Below are 15,306 nucleotides of genomic sequence, written 5' to 3' on the forward strand. Positions count from 1 at the left end.
AATTTCCGTGCTAAACTGATTGAAAGCAGGATTCTGAAACTGGTGTGAGCGTCCATCGATGTCTGAGCTAAGCTGAGTGGGATCACGGCTGCGACCTGTCATATTTGGTCCATTACTGGTCTCTCCGTCAACCCATGACCAATGTTATTTCTTACACTCCAGCGCGTACGGTTCTCGATTGCTCCGAGCAGTCTCTAGTTGCAATTTAGGTCACGAGAAGAGACCGCGTCATGCGGCCCATGTGTCAGAGAGTGGCAATGCGATCTGATATCAAATATCGGTATTATTAAACAGTGAGAGCTCCGTTCGCGATAGGTTTATCCCATCTGTAACTACCATCTGTGATTCGCTCTGTCACTTTGTCACTTTGCTCTTTTGACATCGTTATTAACATAATAACCTATTTCACCACTTCAAGTGTCACAACTATTACTACAGCAGACGTAAACAACTGTAACTGTTTTGAACACTGCGACGACCGCGAGAACGAAAAGAACATACGTTTTTTATATGCAATGATAGTTACCACACAGACAAATGCGGCCATCTTATCCGAACGGGTGTATGTAACCTAAATTCCCACTACTTCTCTTTACTGAATATTACTCGCAGTAATCTACTATGTTAAGTATTCGCTTTAAATCTATTCGCTTATCCATTAAGGCCACTGTTGACATGTCCATCTCTGGGTGCACCCACTTCATGTCCGGCAGCCCTCCCCAGCCTAGGGAGAATCACGCTATTTTTATATAATCACAAATCAGAATGTAAAATAGAATCTATTTACAACTCGACCACACTCCTTTTTTTTATGCTAATTGGACATTCAACAGACTTGTCAAATCAGGCTCCCACTTCGAACCGTCAAATCCAAAACAAGTGATGTGATATTCAAGGCACCTTTTCTTACCGTTCATTTCGATTTATCAAGCAGATATTGAGTCAAAATGAACTCTGTTTTTTTTTGTTTGCAAAGTGGTTTTTATTCTTCTTATCATTCTCTGGTGCGTTTATATCGCGCCTGGTGTGAAATAATCTAGTTTAAATATGTTGGGACAGTCAAGTTGTCAGCAACAGTTTTAAAAGTATTATATCGCGTCCGTGATTTTATTCACGTCGATTTACGCATAAACATTTTTGCCACACTTTATTCTGTCTAAATTGAGCTACACTGATACCGCCTTTGGGGGGTGGATGCTGGCGAGTACCTCGGTATTAATTCAACGCATTCAAAATGCTTTTCTTTTCTGTTTCTTGCCGTTCTCACATCACACCATTTTTAAACCGTTATAACCTATTAAATATGTCTGCCAGACCTACCTTACACTTTGCATCATTGCTTTTTGGAGTCATTCGCGATTAACAGCCGTCTTATCTATTTGAAAAACTTAAGATTTCGAAGGGTCATATACGTGGTGTCCTCAGGCTTAACGGCACGCAACACAGTAAGTCCGCTTTTCGTGGCAGCTTTCGATATGTTTACTCCTTGATTACATCCCCGTGCACATGCATCAGTCCTGCTAAGGATGGTAGAAACAGCAATACATATACTGTACATCCGAGGTACCGATCCATCTTCCTCATTCCGATCAGATCTTAAATTAAGCAAAATATCGCCAGCCTTCCGCACCACAGTGTTTTAACTGCTGTGTCCATCAAATTGACCCAATCTGTTTCTTTTATTCACGAATAATCACTTCACAACTTTAACAACCATGCGAGACATATAGATGGGTACTCAGTAGCAAATTCTCAACGTGTGCCAATTAATAAAGAATACAGTGGGTGCGGCGTATACTCTTTAAGGCTTTGCGCTTTATTGACTTCGCATTCGCAAAGGCTTTTGATTTCTTTAACTGGAGTTAAATGTTCAGAGTTATGAGAAATGGGGATACCGTAACACGTAATCCTTTTATAGTTGAACGAGGAGTGCAACTGTTCACTGAGATCTGTGAATAGACAATGAGTATAGGAAGGTTGTGAGGGTGATGTCCAAGTTGGTGGCCAACTAATCAATAAACTCAGTTTTGCAGATGACATGACTATATTAGGTTAAGTGTCCGTGGAAAATGAATTTCGGTTCTGCTACAAAAGATTGGGTATGCCAGTAATGAGTCCATTTTCAGGATGCAGATCCATACCTTATGATCAATAGAAATGAGACGAAGATGATGCATGTCGATCTTCCTTGTAAAATTAAGAGAATCAATGAATTGCACGATCTTGAGGCAAGTTGTTGGTTTACTTGGTATTTTAAATAAGTGATGATGGCATCTGCGACTAAAAGGTGATCAGAAGAGCTCATGTGGCCAAAGCTGCGGTGAAACGACTCGCCAGTATATGCATATGGAATAACATAAAACAAGGATCAGACTAATGCGGGCGCCTTGGTTTCTCGATCATATTCTTTACATGTCCGAAACCTAGACCATTGAAACTGAAACCCATCATAGGACAGATGCATTTGAGATATGATGCTGGCGAAGAAAGCTTGAACGTTACTACGGTGCAACTGCTTCAACTCTTGACAAACTCGACATCACCGAGGTTATCCACTGTTAGTACCCATAGCGTTCTTAGTTTCTTCGGCTATCGAGGCCGAACCAAGAAAGGAAGAGCCAAGGAAGCGTAGGGATGGACGTATGGTCACACGTCGTTGGGCGAACAGAATAACATTAAAGATAAATCCACATTACAGGCTAGCATACACCGCCCAAGAAAGAGCGGCTTCGAGTGCACTGGTGAAGAACCACACAGGACAGGTGTCCACAGTGACTTATGACGATACGGCAACGAATAAGACTTTGATAAATCTGTCTTGTGACTATTGCTACTGTAGGAGTCGTACATAAAACAATTAAGGCTCCTCTTCCCGCAAAATACCGTAAAACTAAGTTATTCAGAACCATATTTTATATTAAACATTGATACTTTCTGAGCAGCAAAAAACATATAACAATCTACAAGATATGACCAACGATATATTTTTCTGGAAATCTATTTTAATTTACACAACTATATTTCTTTCAGTTAGATCGGTATTACTTCTGCAAAAATATGGAACTTTACAATCATTCTCACAAGACACTATAAAATGATTTGGTTTTCTTGCTTTTTGCAATTTCATAAAACTATGCCTCAATTTCTAAAAACAATAAGCCTAAATTCCGCCTAGATTCCTACCATTACCCCCCTCTGCGGAGGCAGTGCGAGGCAAGTCGTATTGCTAGACGGACCTGTGCTGCATTGCACGCGCGAGCAAGCGATATTCTATTTCGAACGCATAGCTCTGCGCGCTCGATCTTTTGCAGTGGGTGGTGCGGTGAGGGGTATAAAGCTCCGCCCACACGCGCGAGGTCATTGGCGTCGAGTGCAGCCTTAACACTACGATATTTCACGGCAATATTAAAATGAATCAAGAAAGATATCGAACTTCCTTATATGACATCTGATTCTAATTGTGATTATGATTCTTGGGATCATAGTGTAGCTCCAGTCTGCATTTCAATCCGATTAAATCTGATAAACAAGCTAACAAGCTGAGGTGTCCCGATCAATTATTATCAATAATTATTTGGCTTATGATTAATCTCTTCCTTTTAAAGGTTTAATGGTCTGAGCTTTTGCATACTAAAATAATTAATAATAAAGTCCTTTTTATTGTTTCTAAAGATGATATTATACAAAATAGATGATATTATATCTGAATTACTTCTGTCATTACATTTATTAAAATAACACAATACTTGAGAAATTCTGATCTTATTCAGAAATGTATCCACCATGGTCTTCTACCGCCTTTGTAATTATTACTATGAGTATGAAGGTTGAAGGTACTTAATATGTACATCTACGACGAGTAGACTCGATTGAGTTGGCGACATCAATTAACATCTACTGCTCGATTCCACTTTCATTTAACAAAATTAAAATAGTTTTGCATGGCTAGTGACTATTCTTTAAATTATCTACCACTCCCTTACCTGTTTTTGTTGGAATAAAATACATAATAAAGAAACCACTAGCCCATTCAATTAGTATGCAATTCATTTGAAGTCTTCTCAATAATAATATATTTTAATATTTTTAACCCTAGGTTTGGGTCATCGCATGTACATGACATAGATACATACACAATTCAGAAGTTAAGTTAATATTTATCTAATTAGTTTATATCAAATCGCTAATCTGTGACTGTCCACACTATGAATCAATGGTTGAATAATAATAGGAAGTCCTTATACCTATAGGGTATGGCTTAGGTGCAAACATATATATTATAATAGCCTGGTGGCTTATAGTAAACAGTTTTGCGTTTGCAATTTACTGTTATACAAGTTGATATTTATTGATTCTCTGATGACAATCTCTAGATTGGAATGTTAATTGGGATTGAATCAAGATACTGTGCTGAGTTACATGAACAGAAAAAGTAAGTGAATATTATTTAAACATAATATTTATATTCGGCAGTTCTTTATTCGTTTACAATCCTTTTAACCGTTTATTTTTTAGGACAGCAATATCATGCATGCCAACTGTTAAATCTAGCGAGAGCCCCATATTGGCAGTTTGCTGGTGCCATTGGAGTGGCTGCGCGATTCTGATTGGGTCTCAATGATGGTCCTGGTCCTTTGAGTTTGGGTACAGTACATATTATGACATCAAATTGTAATCTGATTTCAAGTGCCTCCTGCATTTTCATTAAGGCACGTTACAGGTTACTACATCTAAATGATACCTATAACTTCTAAGAAACCAACCCGTACCAATACCTTACAACTGTAACAACAAACAACAATGAGGCAAGACATTCCTTAACATCTCTTATGTTATGAGTGGTTCTAGTCCTTCAAACGAAGTGAAAGGGTTGATTTCGAATTTTGAATTACACGCAATGCGAATGCTTCTGATTTTAGCTTAGTGAAGATATGGATGCGCAAAACATACGATTATAATAGCCTAGTTTGGTTGTTTGGAAGATGTCGCTCTTCAGCGATAAGACCGCTTGTTGTGCACCATAGTTTGAGTTATGTGCTTAATCTGTATGTTATTTTCGTTTTTATATTGGTGAGCAACAAAGAATATTTGTACTGTATTATTTTATTAATCTTGATAAAATAAATTTTGTTTCATTCTAAGAGAATATTTATGGATCATATAAGTATATCGAACGAATGTTAAATCTGGTTCCTACCTAATACGTTAAACATGATACATTCGTTTTCTAAAAAGACACGCAGTATAAATTGTTTCCATCCACCACGCACACTTGCGCACACGACGAGTCAAATCAGGGCTGAGCTGATAATTTGTGATAAAGCGGATATTCTGCAAGCAATGCGTGTTATACAAAAGCATCATTCATAAGAGATTATGGTCCTTTTCACAAAATGTTATAAACACCAATATAACTAGATCCCGAAGTTACAGAAAATATACCAAATCGGGGGTCAGACCTAAACTGGTTTGTAAGCAACAACAGTCGGCAAGGCATTATATCACTATCCGCATGATAAATAAACTTTAAATTTGATACTATTAACTATAACAACTATTCCGCCAAACAGAACAATGAATGAGAGATTTTGATTCTTATTATTTTAATATTAAAATGTTAATTATTTTGTTAATGAATTGTTGATCAACAGCATGATTTGAATCTGTGATAAAGTCGCTGTTTGAAAGGATGTATCCTGGGTCACAACACAAATTGACCAGCAAATTTTAATTCAAAATGTCGTAAATGTTTATTAGTGCATGATTTTATTTAATTTATATCAAAGATTGGTCAGGCAACTAAATCTAAACACGTAGGTAAAGTACCTTGTCCCCTACATAATCAAATATAAATATCAAAATTAACATAACGTATAGGTACCTAAATATAGATTATAGTTAAACCTCTTGTTTAACTTAAACTTAGGTTTGAGCAGTTTGACCTGTTAGGTATGAGCAGGTATGGTAATGGCACCATTCATTAGACATTTAAGAGAACAATTGGATAATTGCTGACACTTCACCGATAATTGAAAAATTTCTACCGCTTTGGGCGTTAAAATTTGAGTTGAATGTCCTTTCACCTTTTATTATTTTCGACATGTTTAATGAAATATGTAGTTAGGTACTTGGTTTCAATATAATGAAATGTGAGACTTAAGAGTTCTAAGGCTCTTGTTGAAGGTAAAATGTTACTAAGTCAGTGTTTAAAAACTGATGATAAATACTTGTTTTATAGGATTTATAGTAAACACGAATTACGAATGTTTACTGAGACTTACCTGATTCATAAATGATTACTGATTACCTTTTATTATTCAGTAGAGATAACTATATTTTCTGATGTGACAATCTTTGCCACTCTCTCATTCTTTTAACATAGAAATGTTGAATCTGTTTAGTAACGTCACATATAATCATGAGCGTAAAAGTAAAATCTTGAGCGTTGCGAGTGTTTCAAGGCACGTGAGTTGAAAACAAACTTTGCTGCTCTGGTAAAACATAAACATTTTTATCACATCAATTATTGTCAAATACTGGTTCTAAAACATAAAAATTTAAATATTTATATCATTCAAAACCATAACATGAAATTCCATTCCATTCCACTGCTTATAGCTGCTATAGGGCTAATAAACACACTGTTTTCAAAGATTAAAGAGAGCTTTTTAATTCAGACTACCCTTTGTCGCAAAATATTAATAATCGTGAAAGTATGTATTTATATATCTGCTTTTTATAAACTATATTATGATACCTACTGACACTTGCAATCTCTTGTATATCAAAGAGCAAGAATGTTCAGTTAAAATGTATGTAGGTACTCACTCAATTGCCTATGTGCTCAGGTGAACCACTAACATTCGCCTGCTGAATACCTTTTTGGTAGAAATAATATAAATATGGGCTTCATGGTTGAAATAAAACATTAAATTGAATTAAATAAACCAAATATTGTAGCTCTTTAGTTGTACGCGCGTAAATAAATTGACTTTTCATATGTTAGAGATAAATATATGTTACTTTTGATGATGATAACAGTGCATGTGAATAAAAATTCCCAGCATGCTCCACCATGTCGTCAAGCTCACCATACTTATTAACCTATCGAATGAGCTAATGGTTTTACGGATACTGGAAAGCGATATGTAAATGTACTACATACCTATACGAGGCCTGGATGTTAGTGAGATGACGATATGAGTTGTGCTGGTGTCCGACTTTATTACCTACATATAACATGAGTATCACATGATTATCCACCTGGTTTCTTGAGCTTAATAGTCGCCTCCAAACCTCCCCTTATAGCGACCCCTTTCCTCACACAAAGTTTACCTTAAGTTCATATTAGCCTCACTGGATCACTGTTCACTCTGAGTACTGATAACGTTGGTTACAATATACTAGAGACACATCATTATTCTAATAACACCATAAGAACGTTCTTGACTTGATCTAAAAGCAAATATCACTGCCGCGTCGATCTGTTCGCACACAACCTCCTTTTTCCTACTGTCGTTCTCATCTACCCTCTCACCTTCCCTCAAAAAATCCCAATAACCTCGAAGCGGTTACTTAAGTTAAACGTGACTACTAGCGCCATCTACTCCATGACGTTGGCAAATATTAGCGGGTTCGCAATACGTTGGCGACAACAGTGTTACCATTCATTTGACGCCTTTTTTACATTGATAGTATAGTTTAATTACATAACTGTTTAGTCGGTAAAATAAAGGTTAATTTACATGCAGACAGGAAGTCTGGAATCGAACCTTGGATATCTTAGTCACCTTGGCTACTCAGACCTAGGTATTATCTAGAGAAATACGTAAATATATTCTTGGCATGCCAGTTCCTTTGTTGTGCTATCTTCTTTCATCTACATTTTGCAGTTTGCTGTTAGACACGGATATACAAAACGAAATTGAAAACTTGTTTGCGTCTTTTCTGTGTTATCTTCTTTCATTTTTTACGGCATCTTTAATACTTTTAAAACAATAAAAAGTAGAGGTCATAATGACACTCCATCCATCGAAATTTTTACAAGTCCTAGAATCCTTCCAACTTTGAGGTCAAGTATCTCCGCCATTATTGATTTTAGAGACAAAAAAATCCTACCAAACATGCTTATTTTAGCGTATTATCTACGTCATCAATATGCGTCAAAATAACATCACATGGATGAAAATTTGCCTGCACCCGTTTGCTTTAGTCCAAACAAAAAGACGATATCTATGTACCAAAGTCGTTTACTTTTATTGTACTGTACCCCTAGTGTAACTAAATTCGATTTACAAACGTGACGTACGCGTTTGCGTTTAGTCTCATTTTGTATTGGATTTCGAAAGAGCGCGCCAAGCGGGACGTTTTGGAACCTCAAAATCCTATACAAAATGAGACTTAACGCAAACGCGTTCGTCACGTTATGATGTCGATCAAAGTTACACTAGGGGCACCGTTCTCAGAAGGTAAACAATCTAGACATGTATTTTTTTGTAATTTAAAAATCAGTAACTATTACTAACTAATTAAATCCGTAACTATTAAATATAAAGCTAAAGAATATAAAAGATCGTGACTTATTTTTCAAAAGTTTTTTCAATAAACACGTCAAAATCGCTTACCTTCTTTCTAATGGTAACAAACGAACTGTGACCGTACTTAGCTTCTGTGTTGGTAAGTACCTAATAAAATTAATTAACGACAAATAAATCGCAACTCGCTTTTCGCACGCTTCACCGAGCGTCTGATTGAAAGATGTCCAAATAAAACCTAGTGAGCAGAAATTAGGTGGCAACAGCGATTTGGAAAGGTAGACTGAAACAACAACAACACAACAGACAACACAACAAACACACCAACACACAACAACAACAAACAGAACAGTGAACAGTGGAACAGTGGTTTGGTATCAGCAACATACCTACAACCTGTGACTTGAATGCATAGATTTCCTTGCAAATGTGTAAGTTGTAAGGATTTCAGAAGTTGTAAGTTGTAAGATATGGCATAGTAGGCCATATTTACTTTTATGTCAAACTCCGATAGTATTTTTTTTTTACCTATTCTAATATTTTTCGATTTCATGGATTCCCGCAGAAAAAAAAATGGCCGTTATGAATTAGACACGAACAATGTTACCTCTTCGTCGACAATTCGCTTTGAAAATCGATTAAGCGAGTTTTTGACGTTTTCGTTCAGATTTTTTTGTTAACCTTTTTTTTATATCCCAGATTTTATAGTAAATTGGCCAAATGTTATTATCTAGGAATATTAGATTGTTACATAACCAAGGGATTTATTTCAAAGGATTTCAAATAATTTCGAGGGATGTAAAACATGTGCATTTAAAAAAACACCGCTAAGTATAAACTTCAGTAGTATTTTTTAAGGATACTTTCAATTAACAATTTAGGTAAAAATATCGTTATTTAATTTAGGTATTTTTTGGGCTTCAGTATACTTAGGTAATTTTTCAGTATATTTAGGTAATTTTTTAAGGTAGATCATGTAAATCTACCTCATGGCAAATTAACAACAGAGGCTTCAGCATGACGTAAGGTTTGCAAAACACTGCAATTGCCGCTTGCAAAATACATTTAGGATTGCACGAAATGTACATCGTTTGCTAAGTTTAGGCACGTGGAATGAGTAGGGTCTGTATTACTGAGAAATATAAGGGTTTGTTGCATAATAAAGACAAAAAACATATTTATGGATGGGTACAAATAGCTAGTAACCTTTAAGTCTGCTTTTATGATTTTGAACTTTTATTTTATTTTGACTTATTGTATTTTGACCTTTCCCGTTTTTTTTTATCATAAGTATCGAGATTATTAATAGGTTTCTGCTCATATAGACCACAAATCACAATTTGATATCACAATACACAAAATAAAAAATTTGGAGCTAAAATCTATTCTTAACTAGATACATAGATGAGATGCCAATCGTTCACGCTCTGTAGCGTAGGGTAGTTATCTCTCTCCATCACTCTTCCTTAATAGTGCGACAGAGACAGTTGCGTTTCGTTCGCTACGGAGCGTTAATGATCCGCATCCTGTACCGTATTAAATCTAAGCCAAATTCAAGTTATAGGTTACTTTGTAAATAATAATACGCATTACTGTGTTTGGCATTTTAATAAACATTACATTATTCACGCTTCATATGATATCCTAAAAGTAATATGAAACTCTGAACAAGCAAAAATGACAATGAATTCTTAACACAAACTCAATAATAATACATCCTGCTATCACACCCATTCTGATTCGTACCGACCTCACCATCGAGTATCAACGAGTACATAAACTTTTGCGGAACAAGTACCGGTTCCTCATTGGTACTCGTACCACTGTTACTGTACGTGAGTATCGGTACTTGGCAAGTATTTTGGCACGCTGTGTTTATAGGCAGGTAATTCGACAACGGTTTACATTCCGTACAAGGCGAAGTTCCAAACGGTGACCAAGTATTTCCATCGTTTTTACAATTGACTGGAATATTATGGATTGATGTATGTAGCATAGGTTTACAGTTTTCTGCTCCCAAATTGATCTTTCCAAGCGCTATTTTGTCATTTTCACATGGGTCTTTTGCATCTAAAGATATAGTTATACCATAAGGTTCGTTTTCATATGTGTTTCCATAGATTTGTGGACAGTTTTCTGGTGTTTCGCATTCTTTTCCGTCTATGGGTTTAATTATCGAATTGCAGAAGGGACAGCAGTTTGGCGCTGGAGTGCCGAGGTACACGGGGCCGTCGTAATGTTGGATTTGGATGTTTGTGTCTGGTTGAGGGACTGCTGTTATATATGTTACCTGATTGTAGAAAAATGAGTCTAATAAATATGTACACAGTTAAAGCTGTACATTGAAAAAATGTACGAGGTTAACCGGGAAACTGCAAATATGGAATAATTGCGTTTATTTATTATTTCTCAAATACCTATGTTCAGAACGCCCTCTATGTTATGTTTTATTACAAGCTTTTATTTAACTTGACATGTTCTTGTTCGTATGTAACTATTTTTTTTTAATCTTGCAAACCCTTTTTTCAACCACTTCCTCATATTCGTCAATTTTTTTTTGTGACTTTAGAGCCTTGTATTTTTTTAAATCTCAACATATTTTTTTAAATTCCACTCTTTTTATAATGGATGGCTGATTTTCTATCCATTTAACTAAATTTTGTTATAATATTCAACATGTGTCAAGTACCCAATTCGCGTTGTTTATTAAATAGCTCAAATAGACGCAATAAAACCATCGTCGCATTTATCCCGGTTGACCTTGTTCGTAAATAGTACATTACGACACGAGTGCGAAAAATAGGAAATTTGAAACGAGTGGCGATAAATTAAAACACGACCGAAGGAAGTGTTTTAAATTGACACGAGTTGCGAATTACCTATTCGCACATGTATCGTACAACGTTTTACAGTACATATGGCCCTTTAAATGTTCGACATAGTAACCTAATATGTTAATTTTCGCACTAGTGCGGTAAAGTAGCACCATATGTACTGTAAACAGTATTATGAACGTCAGATCTAATAAAAAATGGCGAATTCATTGTTTGATTAGGAAAAACAGTTCTCTACTTAACTTTTAGGAATAGAACAGACTAAATCTGCGTAGACTGCTGCAAGTAGACCCTAATGACTGTAGACTAGGTAGTTTTAAAGACTCATTAATACCTTCAAAATATTTTTATTTAATGTAGTGGTACTTACCAGTGTTATGAATGAAATGGACGTAGATAACTTCATTGTATTACAATAATTGATTATTAAAATTCAATATATGAGGAATTACTTATGTGCAGTTCAATGCTGTTTGATTGTGCTAATACTGTTGTCCAATGTACGCCAAATCAATATATATTCCATTTCCCAAATATTTACGAATCCATGTCTTCACATTTCCCGAAAATATATTATCTTTTTTGTTATAAACACGTACAGATTTTGGCAATTTAAAATTGCAAATATTTTGCAATAGTTGGAAATCGCAAACAAAATTGCATCGTTCCAAGTACATTATAGGGAACGTGCATGAACTGTAGGGGGCAGCACAGGCACCCCCTGTTTATTGGCGTGATATGTAAATGTCAAGTTTAAGCTTCCAATTTCCAATGTAACCACAAGATGGCATAACCTACAATGCACAAGGAAACGTACAGTCAACCAATTTGAATCCTAGTCCACTATAGAACCTTGTCGCTTTAACTACTATATACTTGACATGCATCACTCAATAAGTACTGTCGTAGAAGTCATTATGGCATGGTTCTATAGTGGCCTAGGAATCAAATTGGTTGACTGTACAGTCAGCGTCAAATACTTTGTAGCAGTCAAAGTGGCCAAATAGTTCGGTACACCATACTAAATATATGGTGTACCGAACTATTTGGCTACTTAGGTTGCTACAAAGTATTTGACGCTGACTGTACACGTGGACTGTATAGGGCAGCACTTACTTTGGTGTGTAGTGTCAATGTATAGTTTATGTTTCCGATTCAGGCTACAAGATGGCAGACCCTTCAACGCGCACGGCCCCTAAACCTTCAAAATTTTAACTTGATTAGATATTCATTTGTCGTTATTCGCAGTAATCTTCGCACGTAAAGTTGTTATTCAAATTGTGAGTTGTGACTTCAATAGCGGTTAATCAAATTGGCTGTACATTTTTTGTACACACGTTATGTAAACCCGTCGCCTGTACCGCGTGATCCACCTTGGCAGTAACCTCTTTCCCGCGTGACATAACCCGCTTACCCACTCCCAGCCGGATGCGATAGGGTTGCCACATTCTACATTATAGGCTAGATGACTAGTTTTATTAATAGTATCAGTAGTCGATCAGAGCCCCTACAGAAAAAAACAAAAATTTAAATTTCTTTATCTGCCTTTATATCGCTCTTTCTCGAGAGGTTCTTGCCCAACAAAATCTCATCATCATCATCTTCCTCGCGTTATCCCAGCATTTTTGCTACGGCTCATGGGAGCTAGGGGTCAGCTTGGCAACTAATCCCATAGTCACTAGTTTTTAGCGTTGCAAAATTAAATTTTTTGTTTATTTACGGTAGGCTCTCAGGGTCGTTTTGAGGACCAAATATCTATATTAGACTCATTGCATTAAAGGAATCTAAAAGTCAGGAACGACAGTCAAAGTCTGACAATTGTACTCTACGTGAGAAACGCCCCTGACTAAATGGTACTTGATTGTGACGTCACAATCAAGTTGAAGCCGTCTTGAAAAGCTAGAACATTACGTTTTTGACAGTGAAATATTTAGTTTCTAATAAAATTATTGCAACTATTTTTTTTTTATAAAATGAATGAAACACCATTTTTCTGTTCGGCCTTGTGGTTGACTTGTAGAGAATGCCATGACTCATTAATTCCGCCATTTGTAGCTTTTTTCATATTCAATAAAGTAAAAAAAACTTTTGTTTTTTTCATATAAGAAGTTACAAAAACTAAATAGGTGAATCTTTGAGGTCCTATATTTTTATATAATTTCCTCAGTGAACTACTAAACTGAAATTTCTTTATAATACTTACTTCAAACTCATTGATGGGTAACCCTAGCGCAGCATCTCAGGGATGTGCTCGTGCGCCACTGCGACGTAACGGGACTATCGAAGGCAGCGCTAGTGTGGATATGCCTTCAACATACATTCTGTTAATGGGAATTTTACTATTTTTTAGAAGGAGGAATCGATTGTTAAAATTATTTTACACCACATCAGCTCGTAAAGGCTCCTCGAAAGCTCATGAGAAAGTTGCATTTTATTCTCAAGAGTAGCAAAGTGACTCGCTAAACTGGTAGTTTAGTTTTGAAATCTTTTTCGCGTAAAAACAACATATTTGTCCCCTAGTAAAAAAAAATAACTATTAAGCGGGTTACTGGCGTGATCGAATGTACGCTTGACATATTTTGAGATGTTTAAAATTATTTAAATATGTTTGAGTCTTAGAGGAGCTTACAGTTAAAATAAGAACCATTTGCATCAATCTATTTTTTAGGTATAGCTATACGGACTCAAAGCCGAAATGATGTCAACAAGGAAGAAGTTCAACATGTGTCGTATGCCCACTTATCATTTAGGTGGTGGTCTTTGAGCAGCATTAGCTAATACAATTTAAAGATAATTTGGATAGTAATGTCGTATTAGGAGATCAATAATTGAGCTACCTTCCTTCTTCCTCGTTTCCTCACGACTGAGGGTCGCGACAACATGAGATCGTTATTTTGTGCATATATTATAATAGGCTCTGGCAGGTCTTCTTTACAATGTCCACGCAGCGGTTTGGTGTATGTCCACTACCCACTACCCCGTCCTCCATCCACAATGTCAAACATTTTGCTTTTCAAAGCTGTCCGGCTCCCGTCTGGCTACCAAAAAATGCGAAACTCATCAATAAACTTATATTGCTGGGTGGCAGCAAAGAAACAATTTAATTGCTATTCATACAAAAATAAATCTCATTTTGGTACTAATGCAGTTCACTATGGCTATGAAATTAGTAAATTTTGTGTGGTTGTCATCTGACAATATGTATATGAGTATGTCTTATCCACATTATGCTTGTCGTGTTGTCTGCGGCCCACTGCTCTACTTCGATAGCTGCGCTGTACACGACTCATTATTAACAGGACCAATAGCATGCAGCAAAAACTTCACTTGCTATATTCAACAATATCAATATATGTAGATATATTGTACCCGTGACTGAATATTTTACATAGTAAATTGACATTTGTAGGCTTTTGTTAACAAAAGAAACAGTGTTATGAAATATGATAAGAATTAACATTACAGAAAAAGCGCTAAACACAAAAAAAGTAAAAATTAGACTTTTTAATTTACGTGTGTAAATAATACTACTTGATGGGTGACGTGACGTATTTTCGCGATTCAATTTAATTCGTTTTTAGGGTTCCGTAGCCAAATGGCAAAAAACGGAACCCTTATAGATTCGTCATGTCCGTCTGTCTGTCCGATTATGTCACCACCACTTTTTTCCGAAACTATAAGAGCTATACTGTTCAAACTTGGTAAGTAGATGTATTCTATGAACCGCATTAGGATTTTTACACAAAAATAGAAATTACAATAAATTTTGGGGGTTCCCCATACTTAGAACTGAAACTCAAAAAATCTTGTTTCATCGAACCCATACGTGTGGGGTATCTATGGATAGGTCTTTAAAAATGATATTGAGGTTTCTAATATATTTTTTTTCTAAACTGAATAGTTTGCGCGAGAGACACTTCCAAAGTGGTAAAATGTGT

The 15,306-nt window shown here is 36.0% G+C and overlaps 1 long non-coding RNA gene across 2 annotated transcripts; it reads right to left on the bottom strand.

The window, feature by feature from the left end:
* Nucleotides 1-10,123: 10,123 nt before the first annotated feature.
* On the bottom strand, nucleotides 10,124-13,554 carry LOC133530670 (uncharacterized). 2 transcript variants are annotated; one of them, XR_009801356.1, is made up of 3 exons: nucleotides 12,485-12,946; nucleotides 11,739-12,162; nucleotides 10,124-10,824 (listed from the first exon to the last, which is right to left on the bottom strand). It is a non-coding gene; the product is annotated as an uncharacterized LOC133530670 (long non-coding RNA). The 2 variants fall into 2 exon arrangements; XR_009801355.1 differs by having other exon boundaries at nucleotides 11,739-13,554.
* Between the last annotated feature and the right edge of the window lie 1,752 nt (nucleotides 13,555-15,306).

The sequence above is a fragment of the Cydia pomonella genome, chromosome 23, assembly GCF_033807575.1.
Source record: "Cydia pomonella isolate Wapato2018A chromosome 23, ilCydPomo1, whole genome shotgun sequence".
NCBI classification, from domain to species: Eukaryota; Metazoa; Arthropoda; class Insecta; order Lepidoptera; family Tortricidae; genus Cydia; species Cydia pomonella.